The 15,190-nt window shown below is 42.7% G+C and overlaps 1 protein-coding gene across 8 annotated transcripts in view; it reads left to right on the plus strand.

Moving 5' to 3' along the window:
* CHRM3 (cholinergic receptor muscarinic 3) overlaps positions 1 to 15,190 on the plus strand; it is a 456,583-nt gene that overhangs the window by 197,843 nt on the left and 243,550 nt on the right. For 6 of the 8 annotated variants that reach the window (XM_072971050.1, XM_072971051.1, XM_072971056.1 and 3 more), the window contains one exon: positions 3,103 to 3,164. The exons of the other annotated variants lie outside the window; for them this stretch is intronic. The gene's annotated coding sequence lies outside the window, so the exon portion shown is untranslated. The remainder of the gene's footprint in view (positions 1 to 3,102; positions 3,165 to 15,190) is intronic. 8 annotated transcript variants of the gene reach the window in all.

Genomic DNA, 15,190 nt, shown 5'->3' on the forward strand with positions numbered 1-15,190 from the left:
TTGTGAAACCTTTGAACTGTGTTTACTGGGGTTTGGAAGAACCTGTCACCTATACTCAGAGTTGAAGCTCACCCCCAAGTGAATGTCATGTGCAGTTAATTTGCACTAGAGTGAATTTGAAGCTAGGGTGAAGGCCAGTTCCCTTGCTGGTTTTCAGAATGAATTCTTTGCTGAGTCAAGAACTAGAGAAACTTCAGGGTGTTCAGTCTTATTTGTTGTTCTCCAGATCATTTAGTGAATAAGATATTTTTATTAGCAGACACATTAATGACTCAATAATGTTTATCTCTATGTGTCGTTAATGGTGAAACTTAATTTTTATTATTGAGAAATATATGTTTACTTACTTAAAATGGTGTGGAATCTCAATATGTAGGCATGTTGAGACCCTTAACTGTAAATTAGGCAAATGTGTTCGGGCTATTTATTAATTTTAATGATAAAATCTGTATGACAGATACTCATCGAGCAGCTATGCACAGGATGCTTGGTAAATTGCGATGAGAAGGCTGACAAGAGGCGCCGTGGAACTCGCTGGGCCACTGAGCATCTGCCCCTCGGCTCAGGGATTCGACAAGGAGTCTGTGGGGAAAGATGGAGTCGAGGCTGGCTGGAGATAGAGAGGCGGGGCAGAAAGGACCACGCCCGCCCACCGCCCTCCCCTGCCATCTCCTCTGGCAGGAACTGGAGCATGGGTTTCCTCTATAAGTTCCTGTTGTGGGGTTCCTGTTTACTGAGGAGACAGGTGCTGGCATCCGAAAGAAACAGGGCAAGAGCGGAAAGGGACAGGCAGCTTGGATTCAGGCGACCCTGCTCACTCCCCTCAGCCTGTGCCCTTGTGCGCAGCGTGTGGGGCCGTGACAAGACTCGCTTCAGCCACCTCCTCCCTCAGGACACACTACTCAGACCGGAGGGGCCCCTTTTGTGGGAGGTGGGGGAGAGCCCCTGGACCGCTAGGCCCAGCCTGCGACAATCACAGAGGGCTAGGCCCTCGAGGGGAGGGGGGTTGAGTAGCTGGCAGGGTGGCTCATGTTCCCCAGGACCACGGCTTTTCTTCTTTCCCCACCCTTTGCAGATTGGTGCTTAAAAAAAAGACATACAAGATACAAATCTAACTAAATTATTAATCAAGCATTTTCTCTACCTTTGTGTTTATCTTGTCCACTAGTCCCCCCAGGGAAGACCCTCCACTTCTCACTCTCAGCCCCTCCTCATCCTCTCATCAGTGGATCTGACGTCCCCCTAGAAACTGCAAGGTCCTCCTGTTGAAAACCTAATGTCTTCTCAGGCCTCGTCCTCAGGTTCTCCTGTAGCACTTACTGCTCCTTCCAGGGTGCTCTGCCCTCGGGGCCGTCCTGCACAAGACACACTTCCCTCCCTCCTGTCCCTCTGCTAGAGCTTGGTGCCTTTTCTTTCCCTGGGTCAACCTCCTAGGAGAGGTGATTTTCTAAGAGACTGGCCCAAATGCCAGGCTCTGTACACTTTACAGAAGGTGGATATCAGTGTCCAGAAAGGGGTTAGGAGATTTTCTTTAAGATTTGATTTCACCCTAGGATCTTTGCAGACAATATATCTGATAAGGGGTTGAAATGCAAAGTATTTTTTAAAAACTCATGTAACTAAATGTCAAAAAACAAACAAACAAACAACGTGATGAAAAAATGGACAGGAGACCTGAAAAGACATTTTTCCAAAGAAGACATACAGATGGCCAAACAGGCACATGAAATGATGCACGGTGTCACTCGTCATCAGGAAAATGCAGATCAAAACCACAGTGAGGTGCCACCCCACATGTGTCAGAGTAGCCATTATCAAAAAGACAAGAAATAACAAATGTTGGTAAGGATGTAGAGAATAGGGAACCCTCGTACACTGTTGGTGGGAATGTAAGTTGGTGCAGCCACTAAGGAAAACAGTATGGAGGTTCCTTGAAAAATTAAAAATAGAACTACCATGTAATCCAGCAACTCCACACCTGAGTATTTATCCAGAGAAAACAGAAACACTATTTTGGAAAGGTATATGCACTCCTGTGTTCATTGCAATAGCCAAATGTGGAAGCAACTGAAGTGTGTATTAAAAGAGGAATGGATAAAGATCGGTGTATATTGCAATGAAATATTACTCAGCCATAAAAAAGAATGGAATCTTGCCATTTGTGACAACATGGATGAACATGGATGGACCTAGAGGGTATTATGCTAAGTGAAATAGAGGAAAATAATACCAGATGTTTTCACGTACATGTGGAGTCCAAAAAACAAAGCAAATGGATAAACAAAATAAAACAGAGACAGACACATAGGTACAGAGAACAAACAAGTGGTCTCGAGGGGAACAAGTGAAATAGTGAAAGGGATCAAGAGATTCAGACCTCCAACTGTAAGATAAACAAGCCACGGAGATGTAATTCACAGCACAGAGAGTACAGTCAGTTACACTGAAGCAGCCGTGTATGAGGACAGATGGTAACTAGACTTCTTGTGCTGATCGTTTCATAATGCATAAAAATGTCAAATCACCATATTGTACACCTGAGACTAACGTCATATTGCTTGTCAGTCATAACTCTGTTCATGAAGATTTGATTCTACTGCTGTATGAGAATTGAAGTAATCATAAGGCGGTGGTATGTGTATCCTTCCAGTGGTGTCTGGGAGGAGACAGTGGACTGGGCTGTCACTCTGTGGCTTCGCTGTGAAGGTGGACCGCGCTGACTCACCTGCTAGGAAAGGAAGGTCCTGTCACTAACCCGTGCAGCTGAGGGATGAGCAGCCTCTTGTGTCTTCTCTTTTCACACTTTGTGCCCTTTTGCCGTGACTAGAGCTCTGACAGCAGTGAGGAGTGGAACTATATGTAGAAAGAGCTTTTTGTCCAAGTCGGTAGGTGTGTTTCTTCTGCAGTAAGGTGCCGTACCCCCTGACCACCTGTGTCCTCATCAGTTACATGAGCTGGTTGGGCACCACAATCTGTGAAGTCACTTTCGAGAAAATTCTGTAAGTTTCTTACGTGTCCTCAAATCACTGTGTGTGACCCACTGACTTTCCCTTTTCCGGGGTCCCAGCTGTATGTAAACCACATTGTCTTATTGTCTTCTAGTGCCTGTCTTCTGATTAGAAGCAAACTAAGTGAGTTCAGAAGTCCCACTGAGGTGCTGTAAGGTAAGACCTTTCTCTGAGTTGAGTTCTTTGCTTTAAAAGGAGGGCTGATGGCTTGACCTGTGAGAAGAGATTAAGGAATTTCTAAGTTGGGAGTTTTCAGTACAATTTATAATTGTTACTGTGTGCATCTTAATAGATGTGTGTGGTCGTGCTCAATTTTTAATGTCTTAATAAAGATTTTTTTTACTTATTTGCTCAGCGGATTCAAAATTACAATGGAGACTTTTGTTGAAATATGAAATAAGTTGTGTTTTTCAAGTACTTACTTTTTTAACTGTAGCAATATGAGGGTTTTTGAAATCGTTCAAAATGTTGAATTTTTCACAAATATAGGGCCTTATAGTTTGTCTAATTCATAGAAGCTTAAATGCTATCTTTTGATTGACATTGATCACCTTATTCAGAATTCTGTACAAAATCTGGTTGTGAATATAAAGAAACAGCAACACTGTAGAAAAGCTCAGTCCTTTTCAGATGTTGTTAGTAACACTTTCTACTCAGCAGGCAGTGCAGATCATCTACCCAATACTCACCCTTCCTCTTCCTTTCTGAGAACGCTGACGTGTTGAAGGACAGTAGCACGTCCCAGACTCCTTTGCTGCAGTCATGTGGCCCAGCTCTGGCTAATGAGTTCTGAGTGATGGGCCCTGGGGAGGGCTTCCCTTCCCAAATTAAAAGAGTGGAGCTTCCAGAGGAGCCTTTTTTTGGAATATTTCCCTTTGTTGTTACCCCATCTTTCTACCTGGAAAGCAGTTCTAAAATTTGTAGCTACAGGGTTTCGACTCATGTAACTGAGTGAGTGATGACCCACAGAGTTTGATGTCATTGAAAGAATTTATGACCTGCATTTCCTAAGAGAAGGGGGTGTCCGTGAAGGGCCCCCTGGGAAAGCACCAGGCTTGGTCAGGAGATGAGGCAGAAATGAGGAGAGTGTCCAGGTCCAAGTGAACAGGGAGTTTCCTCGGAAAAGGTGCGTAAGGGCAGGGCAAACAGAGGAGGGCCAGTGGGCCCTGGGCTCCAGGGAGGGCCTGGGTGCCTGGTACCCACCCTGGGTTGATTTAGGGAAGTGCTGACTTGGCCTGTGAGAGTCAGATAAGAATGTGATGGAACTACAGACTCAGAATTGTTTGGTTTACAGATGAAAGATGTGCTTCAGGCCAGACTCTTTGCTATTTCTAAGACTTGGCTAGCCTTTGGGGGGAAGTTTCTCCCTGGCCAGCCAACTTTTAAGATGTCAAAACATCATAAAATACAGAAAAGAAAAAAGATGATTAATACAAAGCACAGCTGCCATCTTGCAATCACAAGGACAAAAGCCACAACCAGGGGTGTGGGAGCAGAAGGTGAGAGGAGCTCGACTGACACCCCTCCTTGTGCTCTGGCACCTCAGTGCCTCTGGTGCTCAGTGATAAGGCCTCACCTTGTCACTCCAGGGGCTGGCGCTGCTGCTGATCACCTCGGAGGGCTAGTCAGGGGTGTTGCCAGAACACCAGCCCTTTGAATGTCCTTCAGTGACCTAGAAATTCCACCAGATTTTCCATTTATAAAGCTAAGTGAACTGAGGTTATTCCATATTTCTTAAGAAAAGGGAAGAGAAAGGCCTAGTTTGGGGGAGTCAGGATGAATTGAAACTGCCTGTGAAAGCAGGGGAAGGAAAAACTAATTCCAAGCTGCTGCTTTTGTTTTTGCTCTTTTGAAAGAAAAGTTTAGGACTCGTGGTGTAAGTACGGCCACCAAAACCCAGCTTTTAAACTGCAGTCCTGATATTAAATACTCCTTCTAACAGTCTCCATCATGTCGCTCATACTTACTAGGTTCAGGGAAAAAGCAAGTAAAAGATAAGTTACGTTATGAAATTCGTTTCCAAAGACAGTCATGCAAGATACTGAATAAGGTGCTGAGCCGAGTTGCAGGAGGAGGTGCTGGGTCCTGGAAAAGTCCCTCAGCTGGAAAATAGGAGATGGGGAATGCAGGTGACAGTCAGCTCTTTGGAGGCTTAAAAGGCTGTTTCACCTCTCAGAACCTTTGTTTTCTATTTGTAAATGGAAGAACTGTGATATTCTGATATTCTCTTAATGTAAAATAATAGCTTACCTTGTGGTGTCTTCTTTGCTACTGCAGGGAAATTCTGTGTCTACTAAAGTCAACTTTTTTCTTTTTGGCCATTGAACCTTAGAGTTATCAGTTGCTTTCTTTTTCCTTTCCTTTCTTTCAAATGCATCCTGAAACTCTTCTCCTCTTTCTGTTACTGTCCTGCTCCAAGTCACCATCCGGTCTCACCTGGACCACTGTGTAAGCTTGCGGTGGCTGCTGCTCCTCTCCTGGTGGTGCTGGAGCCATTCTGTGTGCCTGAGCGGCGAGGCTGGGGCCCTGGCCCAGACCTTGTTACTCTCCTGTCTGGGACCTGCTCGCTGCCCTTCAGCTCCTTCCCCTGCATTGAGAGTGAGCCCCGGGCACACCGTGACGGGCACGTCCCTTACGAGTGGGGTCCCACCTGTGCCTTTTCTCCTGCTTCCTCAGCTCTGGGGACCCTGCCTTTTACTCTGTCCCTTGTTCCCAGGGCCTCGGCACTGCATTCCCCTGGCTTGCAGGTCCCGTCCCTGGTCCTTCCCATCCAGGTCTCTGCTGCCAGGACATTCCCTGACCTCTCTCAGTGAGCACCCAAATCAAATTCCTTTTGAAAACAAGTTTTATTTTTAAGGCATGTTAAAATACCCCCATATGGAAAAGTACTCACTTGCATAGCTTAAGGGATTTAGGTAAGATGTGAGGAGTTCTGACACATTTGTGTATGGTTTGTGGTACGACTATGCTCCTTGAGGGCAGGGCCTGGTCTGTTCTCCTCGCCGCCAAACCGCAGTGCCGAGAAAGATGCCTGTTCTCAGCAAGAAACTCAGTAAATATTTACTGGATGAATGGATGTGGAGTCAGAAAAAGCCTTAGGTAAAATATCCCCAAAGAAACCAAGCGGTGCCTACGGATGCTCCAGCGGGTCTGCTGCTTTAGACCAGAAGGAAGGGGGAAACATAGAAGACAAGATTAAAAGACAAGTTCTGGGAAGGGGGACAGACAGTAGTGCGCACAGAAAACAGCCAAGCTGTCTGGAGGCGCCATGCCAGGCACTTGCACTCGCGGCGCTTCTGATCTGTGTTGATGGGGATGGAGCCCAGGTCTCTGGGTCTCACAGAGACAGGTTAATTAAGCCTGGCACATTGATGATCAGAACTGTTTGCCGAATGAAGGCCCTGAAGAATGGAATAATATGTTACTGTATTGCTGAGAGCAAAAGTTTGCATCTTCTGACGGCTATGATAACATCCCCTTGTTGCTGATGCCAGCGTTCAGTCCGGCATTCCAGGCACAGCGAGTGTGGGGGTGCTCCGTGGAACTGAGTCCAGCTGCGTGCTGGGCATCTCTTAGAGCACTGGGAATGTATTCGTCTCCCAGCAGACTGTCGCAGGGCAGTCCTAAGCGCACACTACACTGGTGTATTAATTAAAGAGCTGATGGCAGGGGACTGGGAAGATGTCTCTTCTGTCACTTGCATCACGTAGCCTCGTGGTTAGATTGTGGCAATTCGGGGCTTTCTGTTTTCTGCCAATCGAGATTTGACAGCTGTTTGTAAAACATTTACATTCTGATTTCAGTCACATTGACAGCACTTTTGGATCTTTGGAAGATAATTATATGTTAGGAAACTGTTTTTAAAAGTTTGAAGCTGATCTGTTGAGGGGGGAATCTGTTTTAAAAATAGTACAAAGGAAAGAAATCCACTTTATAAAAGGCTAGACTTCTCATAAAGGTCAGAAATAATGGACATGTGTGATCGAAAGACACTGCATATAATGGGAAGCAATAACCTTCTCCACCCCACCTGTTCTGGGTACCTTAGCTTCTCTTAATCAGCTCTTTCTAGCCGGGTGCATGCTTCTCACTTTTTTCACTTTATTATGCCGGTGTGACATTTGTATGGTACATGAATAAATTAGATAGGATTTAGTGGCATCTATATGGAGTATGGGGGGAAAATTCAATACATATGCTTGGTATTAAAAGAAGAGAACATAAAAAGTATTGAGAAAAATACCAAGTATTGCATTTCCAAATAAAAGGCTTTCAGATGTTTTAATGAAAAGCATAAATTCACATGTAACTTTTCCTTATGAGGCATTATGTTAGAAATAATGACTTGTGGTTCTTGGTCAGTGGTCCCTCTAGAGCCTGGACTGTTGCAATTTGTGGGATGCTTTGTAAGAACAAGCAGATGAGAAAAAGTGTAACCCTGCTGTATAGCCATTCGGAAGGTTCCTGCAGTTGAAATTGTATCTGAAGGATCAGCAGCTTCTCCTTTCTGTCACCGGCAGCTGTGATGCTGAAGCTTCTTAGGGGAAGGCAAATGATTCTGGAATCCAACCTCATGTTTTGATATCGGATATTTAAAATCTTTATAGAAAGCATTTATTCTTTTGTAGCCATCATCCTGCCCACAGCTTGGACCCCACTGAAAGGGCACATCAGCTGTAAATGGGCTCCACTCTACCTAAGGGACCAGGAGCACAAGTCTGGATGGAGGTGGACCCACCCCCCAACCCTGCTCTGGCTCTTTTCCTGCCCCTGCAGAGGCCTTCCCTTAGGCATGTATGTGGACACGCAGCCTGGAAGTCCATCACCCCCTTGCCCCCATGTCACAGCTGGAGGACGTGTCTGTATACTCTGGAATTGAGCAGACTTGGGCCTTTGGGCTCGGGTTCTGGGGACCCGAGCATGTGAAGGCTGATCTAGAGGAGCCCAGTGCCCCTTGGGCACTTGCCGTGGAAAGGGTCATGGCCAGAGGACAGCCATGTGGACCCGAGGCGGTGCTTCTCAAGCACACGTGTGTACAGTCACCTGCTCAGACCCCGAGTCTGAGTCCCCGGGCAGAGGCAGGCCTGCATGCCCCCACTTCTGCCACGCACCCTCCAGGTGCTGTGGGTGACTGTCCTCTGAGGAGCAGAAGTGTGATGTACAGGGCCAAGGCAGGGGTCCCACTCCCTGGATCTCAGGGTGATGCTGGACAGAAGTATCAGGTTCAGGTGAAGACAGAGATGTGGGCCTGCCACAGGGAGCTCCTTACCAGGAACCCCAGCCTGGTCCTTCCCACCTGCTCCCCATCCCTGCTGTACCCCAGGCCCCTAGGGACCTGTGCCCCCAGCTCCTTCACCAGCTTACAGCCCCCGGCCCCCCAGGCAGCAGCTCGCCCCCTGACTGGACACTGAGCTTGGTGTCCAGGGACAGAGCCCACTTCGGCTGTGCAGAGAGAATCTTGAGGGGGCAGCAGGTGCCGAGTGTCCCCGTTACCCTTGCGGCTGAGAGACCCAGGGCTCAGCACCAGATTGCTCAGCCACACCTGCCTCTGGGGTCTGGGGCTCCCTGCCCTGGCCCTTGTGGCCACACAGGGGCCCCAGGGCACCAATGTGAATCCTGTACCCCAGGGCACTGCTGCCCAACACGTGGGATACCCAATAATTGGGTTTTAAAAGGCACATTAGATGAAGGTAGTAAATCTAATAGTTCTCTAGCAAGACTTTAACACATTATATGGGAATCAATTAAAAAGCAAAATTTGTTTTCAGAAATGACCCAAATGAAAGCAGTGCATTTTAAAAAGGCTTAAATTCTCAGAGGAACATTTGAACTAAAAGGAAAAGAAAATCGAAATTGGGAATAAAGGAAAACAAAATCATAGACAGTATTTTTAAATAAAAGGAACATTTGTGGATTACACTGTATACAAAAAATAAATAAAATGCAAATAATCAAAATAGGTTGATCAAAATATATCACTTGGGGCATTTAAGGCACAGAGCACAAAAACCACAAAAATAGTCTTAGCATATGAGCGTAAGAATAAAACAAATCTGGAGAGCAGCCAAGATGGTGGAGTAGAAGGACTCTCGTAGCTCACCCTCTGTCACAAATACACCAAGAGTGACATCCACGGACCCACTTGTCCACGCAGAACACCTGCTGAACTTTGACAGAACGTCTCCTTCTTCCAAAGACAAAATACACCACAAATCTGGTAGGAGAAAGGAAAGAAGAAAAAGGAAATGCGTGTGGGACTGGTCCTGCGGGAGGGAGCGGCAAAGGAGGAATAGCGCTGTGTCGCTGGGTCTCCCCCTTGCCAACGGAGAGGTTGGCGGGACACGCTGGGAACCTGCAAGGCTCAGATCTGTACAGAATAGCACTTGACAGACAGAATTAAGTTAAACAGGCACAAAGGGTCCCTGTGACACCAACCCAAGATGTAAACCTGCAGGTATGGGACAGGACAGGTTGCCTGATTTGGGTGGAGGACTGGGGCTGACTGTACAGAGGCAACCTCGGGGGACTGCAGTGTGCTGTGTGCCATGGCTGGGAGGGGACATAGATCAGAACAGCTGGGGTCCCCCATAAAATAAAAAAAATGCAAAGCAACACTGCTGGTGTGCCCTGGGGCGGGGGAGGGGAGCACTGTAGCCGTTGTCTCCACAGACCTGCAGCACCATTGCTGGCATGTTCTCTGTTCTTGGGAGAAGAGAGGTGGGGCTCAGCTACAGCCACCACGTTCCCCTGTGTGCAGCTCCCAGGCAGAGGTGGGTTTGAAACCTAAATCCATCCTTGGGGCTCTGCAACCTCACAGGTCAGACGAGATTTGTTTACAGCCCCAGGCAGAGGGGACCAGTCTGCCCCAGTGCCTCTGTGGGATCACGTCTCCAAGACAAACAAACAAGGAGTGGAGCTCTGGCACACAGCGGGGGCGAGGGCTGATGCGACCGTTTTCTGTGAGCCCGCCTACAGAGCGGGGACCCAGCACAGCGCTGGGGGCAGCACTGAACGGGGGAGTGACCTAGCCACCTGCTGTGCATGAGTAGGGTGGCACAAGGGTGCGGCTTGGGATGGGGGCACAACCTGAGGGCCTCTGGAATGAGCAGGCGGAATTCACACAGCAGGGCAATGGCAGGAGCGGCAACAACCACAGAACAAAAAGGAAGCCCCGCTCAATAGCCAGGGAAGGCTCTGGCCACCACAAACCTGGCCACACTCTCAGCCAAAGGGGTAACAGCCAAAAGTCATAGAAGAAAGACTTGGCAACCATTCACATTTTAAAAGGACCTTGTGACAAAATTATTAGAGCACATAGTCTACACGGGAACACATGCTCCTTTTTGTTTCTTTATATTAATTTTTAGTTTTTAAATTTTTTTATTTTTATTTTTTAATCATTTTTAAATTTTTCTTTTAAAATTTTTAATTTTTTAAAATTTGTCTCAATTTCATCTATATTTCTCTTTGTTTTGTTCTTCTGTTACTGATTATATTTCGTTTTCAAATCTTTATATCTTCCTTTAAATTTTTTAAATCTGTCTCACTTTGATTTTTATTTCTCTTTCTGTTATTGACCACTATGTTTTCAAATCTTTTTTCTTTTAAATTTTTTGTCTCAAATAGATTTTTATTTCTCTGTTTTGTTCTGTAATTGATTTTAATCATTTTCAACTCTTTTTTAAAAATTTTTTTAAAAAATCATCTCAGTTTGATTTTTATTTCTCTTTGTTTTGTTCTTTGGTTATTAATTATACTCTGTTTTCAAATCTTTTTTTCTTTTAATTTTTTTTTGATCTTGATTTGATTTTTATTTCTCTTTGTTTTATTCTTCTGTTATTGACTATACTGTGTTATCAAATCTTAGTTTCTTCTTAAAATTTTTTTTTTTAGTTTTATTTCCCCATCTGCATTAAATACATAAACCCCTTCAGGACCACGGTAGATAACTGATACTCTGTAATCCATAGAGCCAGAGATATATAAGGAAAAAGAAGAAGCAGAGGAACCACTCTCAATTAAAAGAACAAGAGAAATCCCCTAAAAGAATGATCAACGAAATAGACCTTGATAGTCTACTAGATCATCATTCCAAAAAAGGAGTGATCAATGAACTGAAGGAACTAAAAGAGATTGTTAATAAAGACAGAATACATCAAAAAGGAAATTGAAACTATAAAGAGGAGCCAATTAAAAATGGAAGGCTCGTTTGCTGAGATAAAAGCTGAGCTAAAGACTGTAAAAAGCAGGCTAGAAAATGTGGAGGAACAAATTAGTGACTTAGAAGATAGGACAACAGAAGTCACCCAATCAGAACAGCAGACAGAAAAGAAAAATGAAAACAATATAAGGGACCTATGGGATAATATAAAGCATGCCAATGTACACATAATAGGGCTCCCAGAAGAAGAAGAAAGAGCAAAGGGGATTGAAAAGCTATTTGAAGAAATCATGACTGAAAACTTTGGAAAACTAAAGAAGGAATCAGTATCCAAGAGCAGGAAGCACAGAGGGTTACAAAGAAGAAGATTCCAAACAGACCCACACCAAGCTATGTTATAATCAAGATGACCAACATTAAAGATAAAGAAATGATTCTAAAGGTGGGAAGAGAAAAAGAAAGAGTTACTTATAAGGGAACCCCATAAGGATTTCAGCTGATTTCTCTATACAAACACTGCAGGACAGAGGGAATGGCAAGATATATTCAAAGTCCTGAATGAGAAAAAGATGCAACCTAGGATACTTTATCCAGCAAGGCTATTTTTTAGAATACAAGGAGAAATAAAGAACTTCACAGACAAGCAGAAACGAAAAGAATTTAGCAACACTAAACCCATGCTAAAAGAAATATTGACAGGTCTACTTTAAATAGAAAAGAAGCAGGATTCTACAGAAAGGAGAAAACCATAATTAGAAAGACAGTAACTATAATGACTTACAGCAGAATAAACATGAAATTGTAAAAGAGGACATCAGAATCATTAAGGGTGGGAGAGGGGACCAAGAAAATAAAAACTTTTTTTCTTTCTTTCTTTTTTTTTTTTTTTTGTTCTTCGTAGGCTGGGTTTCAGCTTATATCACTATCAGTTTAAAATGGACAGATATAGTAATGGGTTAATATATGTTCAAAACAGGGTAACCACAAGGCAGAAGCTTACAATAGAGTCACAAAAACTAAAAAGAAACCAAGATAATACAAAGGAAAATTGTTACATCACAAAAAGAAAAAGAAAGGAACAGAGGAAATACCAAATCAACTGCAAAACTAAATTCATATGGCAATAAACACACATCTATCAATAATTACCATAAATGTCAAGGGACTAAATGCTCCAATCAAAAGACATAGATAGAGTGGCAGACTGGATAATAAAACAAGAACCTATAATATGCTACATACAAGAGACCGACTTTAGGGAGAAAGACACACATAGACTGAAAGTGAGAGGATGGAAAAAGATATTCCACGCAGATGAAATGACAAGAAAGCAGGAGTAGCAATACTGATTTCAGACAAAATAGATTTTAAAACAAAGGCCGTAAAGAAAGATAAATAAGGACACTATAAAATGATTAAAGGAGTGATACAAGATGAGGATATTACACTTGTTAACATATATGCACCCAACACAGGAGCACCTAAATACATAAAGCAAATACTAACATATAAAGGAAGAAACTGATGGGAATACAATCTTGTAGGAGACTTTAACACCCCATTAACATCATTGGACAGATCTTCCAGACGGAAAATTAATAAGACAACAGAGAAACTAAATGATACAATAGAACAATCAGACTTGGTTGATATTTTCAGAACATACATCCTCCCAAAATAGAATATACATTTTTTTCAATTGCACATGAAACATTTTATAGTCTAGATCATGTACTTGGGCACAAAATAAGCCTCAACAAATTTAAGAAGATAGAAATTATTTCAAACGTCTTTTCTGACCACAATGCCATGAAATTAGAAATCAACTACAGAAAAACAAAGGAGGAAAAAAAAAGACAACATGGAGATTAAACAACATGCTACTAAAAAAACCAATGGGTCAATGATGAAATCAAAGAAGAAATTAAAAAATACTTTGAGACAAATGACAATGAAAACGCAACTACACAAAATCTATGGGATGCAGTAAAAGCAATCCTAAGAGGGAAGTTCATAGTAATGAACTTCCACAAAAAAAGAAGACAATCTCAAATGAACAATCTAACTTACCAGCTTAAAGAATTAGAAAAAGAAGAGCAAACAAACCCAAAAGTCAGCAGAAGGAAGGAAAGATCAGAGAAGAAATAAATAAAGTAGAGGTTAATAAAACAATAGGAAAAATCAATCAAGCCAAGAGGTGGTTTTTTTGAAAGAGTAAACAAAATTGGGAAACCTCTGGCCAAGCTCATCAAGAAGAGAAAAGAGAGAGCACAAATAAAGAAAATAAGAAAGGAAAATGGAGAAATTACAAGCAACACCACAGAAATACAAAGTATCATATAAGAATACTATGAACAACTGTATGGTAACAAACTGGACAACCTAGAAGAAATGGACAAGTTTCTGGAAACATACAGTCCACTAAGACTGAATCAAGAAGAAACTGACCACTTGAAGAAACCAATCAGTAGAAATGAAATGGAATTAGCAATAAAAAATCTCCCTGCAAACAAAAGTCCAGGACAGGATGACTTCACTGGGTAATTCTACCAAACGTACAAAGAAGAACTCATTACGGTCCTTCTCAAAATTTTCCAGAAGATTAAAAAGGAGGTAGTACTCCCAAACTCATTCTGTGAAGCCACCATCATCCTAATACCAAAACCAGACAAAGACTCTACCAAAAGAGAAAATTACAGGCCAGTATCACTGATGAACATAGATGCAAAAATCCTCAACAAAATATAAGCAAACAGAATCCAGCAGCACATAAAAAAGGTCATACACCATGATCAAGTACAGTTCATCCTAGGAACACAAGGATGGTTCAACATACACAAATCAATCAATGTGATACATGACATCAACAAGAGAAAGGACAAAAATCAAGTGGTCACCTCAATAGATGCAGAAAGAGCATTTGATAAAATTCATCACCAATTTGTGATAAAAACCCTTACCAAAGTGGTTATAGAGGGAACACATCTCAACATAATAAAAGCTATTTATGACAAACCTACAGCCCACATAGTACTCAACAGTGAAAAACTGAAAACCTTCCCACTGAAATCTGGGACAAGACAAGGTTGTCCACTCTCACCACTTCTGTTCAATATAGTCTTGGAAGTCCTAGCCACAGCAATCAGGCAAGAAAAGGAAATAAAAGGGATCCAAATTGGGAAAGAAGAGGTATAATTGTCACTATTTGCAGATGACATGATGCTATATATAGAAAACCCTAAAAGCTCCGCAAAAAAGCTACTAGAGCTGATAAAAGAATTCAGCAAGGTAGCATGATACAAGATTAATGTACAAAAACCAGTTGCAATTCTTTACCTTGTAAAGTTCTTTACATGATAAATCAACTGGAAAAGAAAGTAAAGAAACAATCCCTTTTAAAATGCACCAAAAGTAATAAAATACATAGGAATAAATCTAACCAAGGAGGTGAAAAAACACTGATTAAGGAAATTAAAGAAGACTTAAAAAAAAGGAAAGATATCCCATGCTCCTGGATTGGAAGGATAAATATTGTTAAAATGGCCACACTGCCCAAGACAATCTACAGATTTAATGCAATCCCTATCAAATTACTCAGGACATATTTCACTGAACTAGAGAAAATCACATTAAAATTTATATGGAATCACAAAAGACCCAGAATTGCCAAAGTGTTACTGAAGAAAAAGAATGAAGCTGGGGGAATAACCCTCCCAGAGTTCAGACAATACTACAGAGCTACAATCAAAACAGCATGGTGTTGGTACAGAAACAGACATATGGATCAAAGGAACAGAATACAGAGCCCAGGAATGAACCCACAAACTTTTGGTCTTTGACAAAGGAGGCAAGAACATACAATGGAATAAAGACAGTCTCTTCAGCAAATGGTGTTGGGAAAACTGGACAGCAGCTTGTAAATCAGTGAAGCTAGATCACTCCCTTACACCATACGCAAAAACAAAAAACAAAAAACAAACAAAAAAAAACTCAAAATGGATCAAAGACTTAAACATAAGAC

This window comes from Vicugna pacos, chromosome 11, assembly GCF_048564905.1.
Source record: "Vicugna pacos chromosome 11, VicPac4, whole genome shotgun sequence".
Taxonomy (NCBI): Eukaryota; Metazoa; Chordata; class Mammalia; order Artiodactyla; family Camelidae; genus Vicugna; species Vicugna pacos.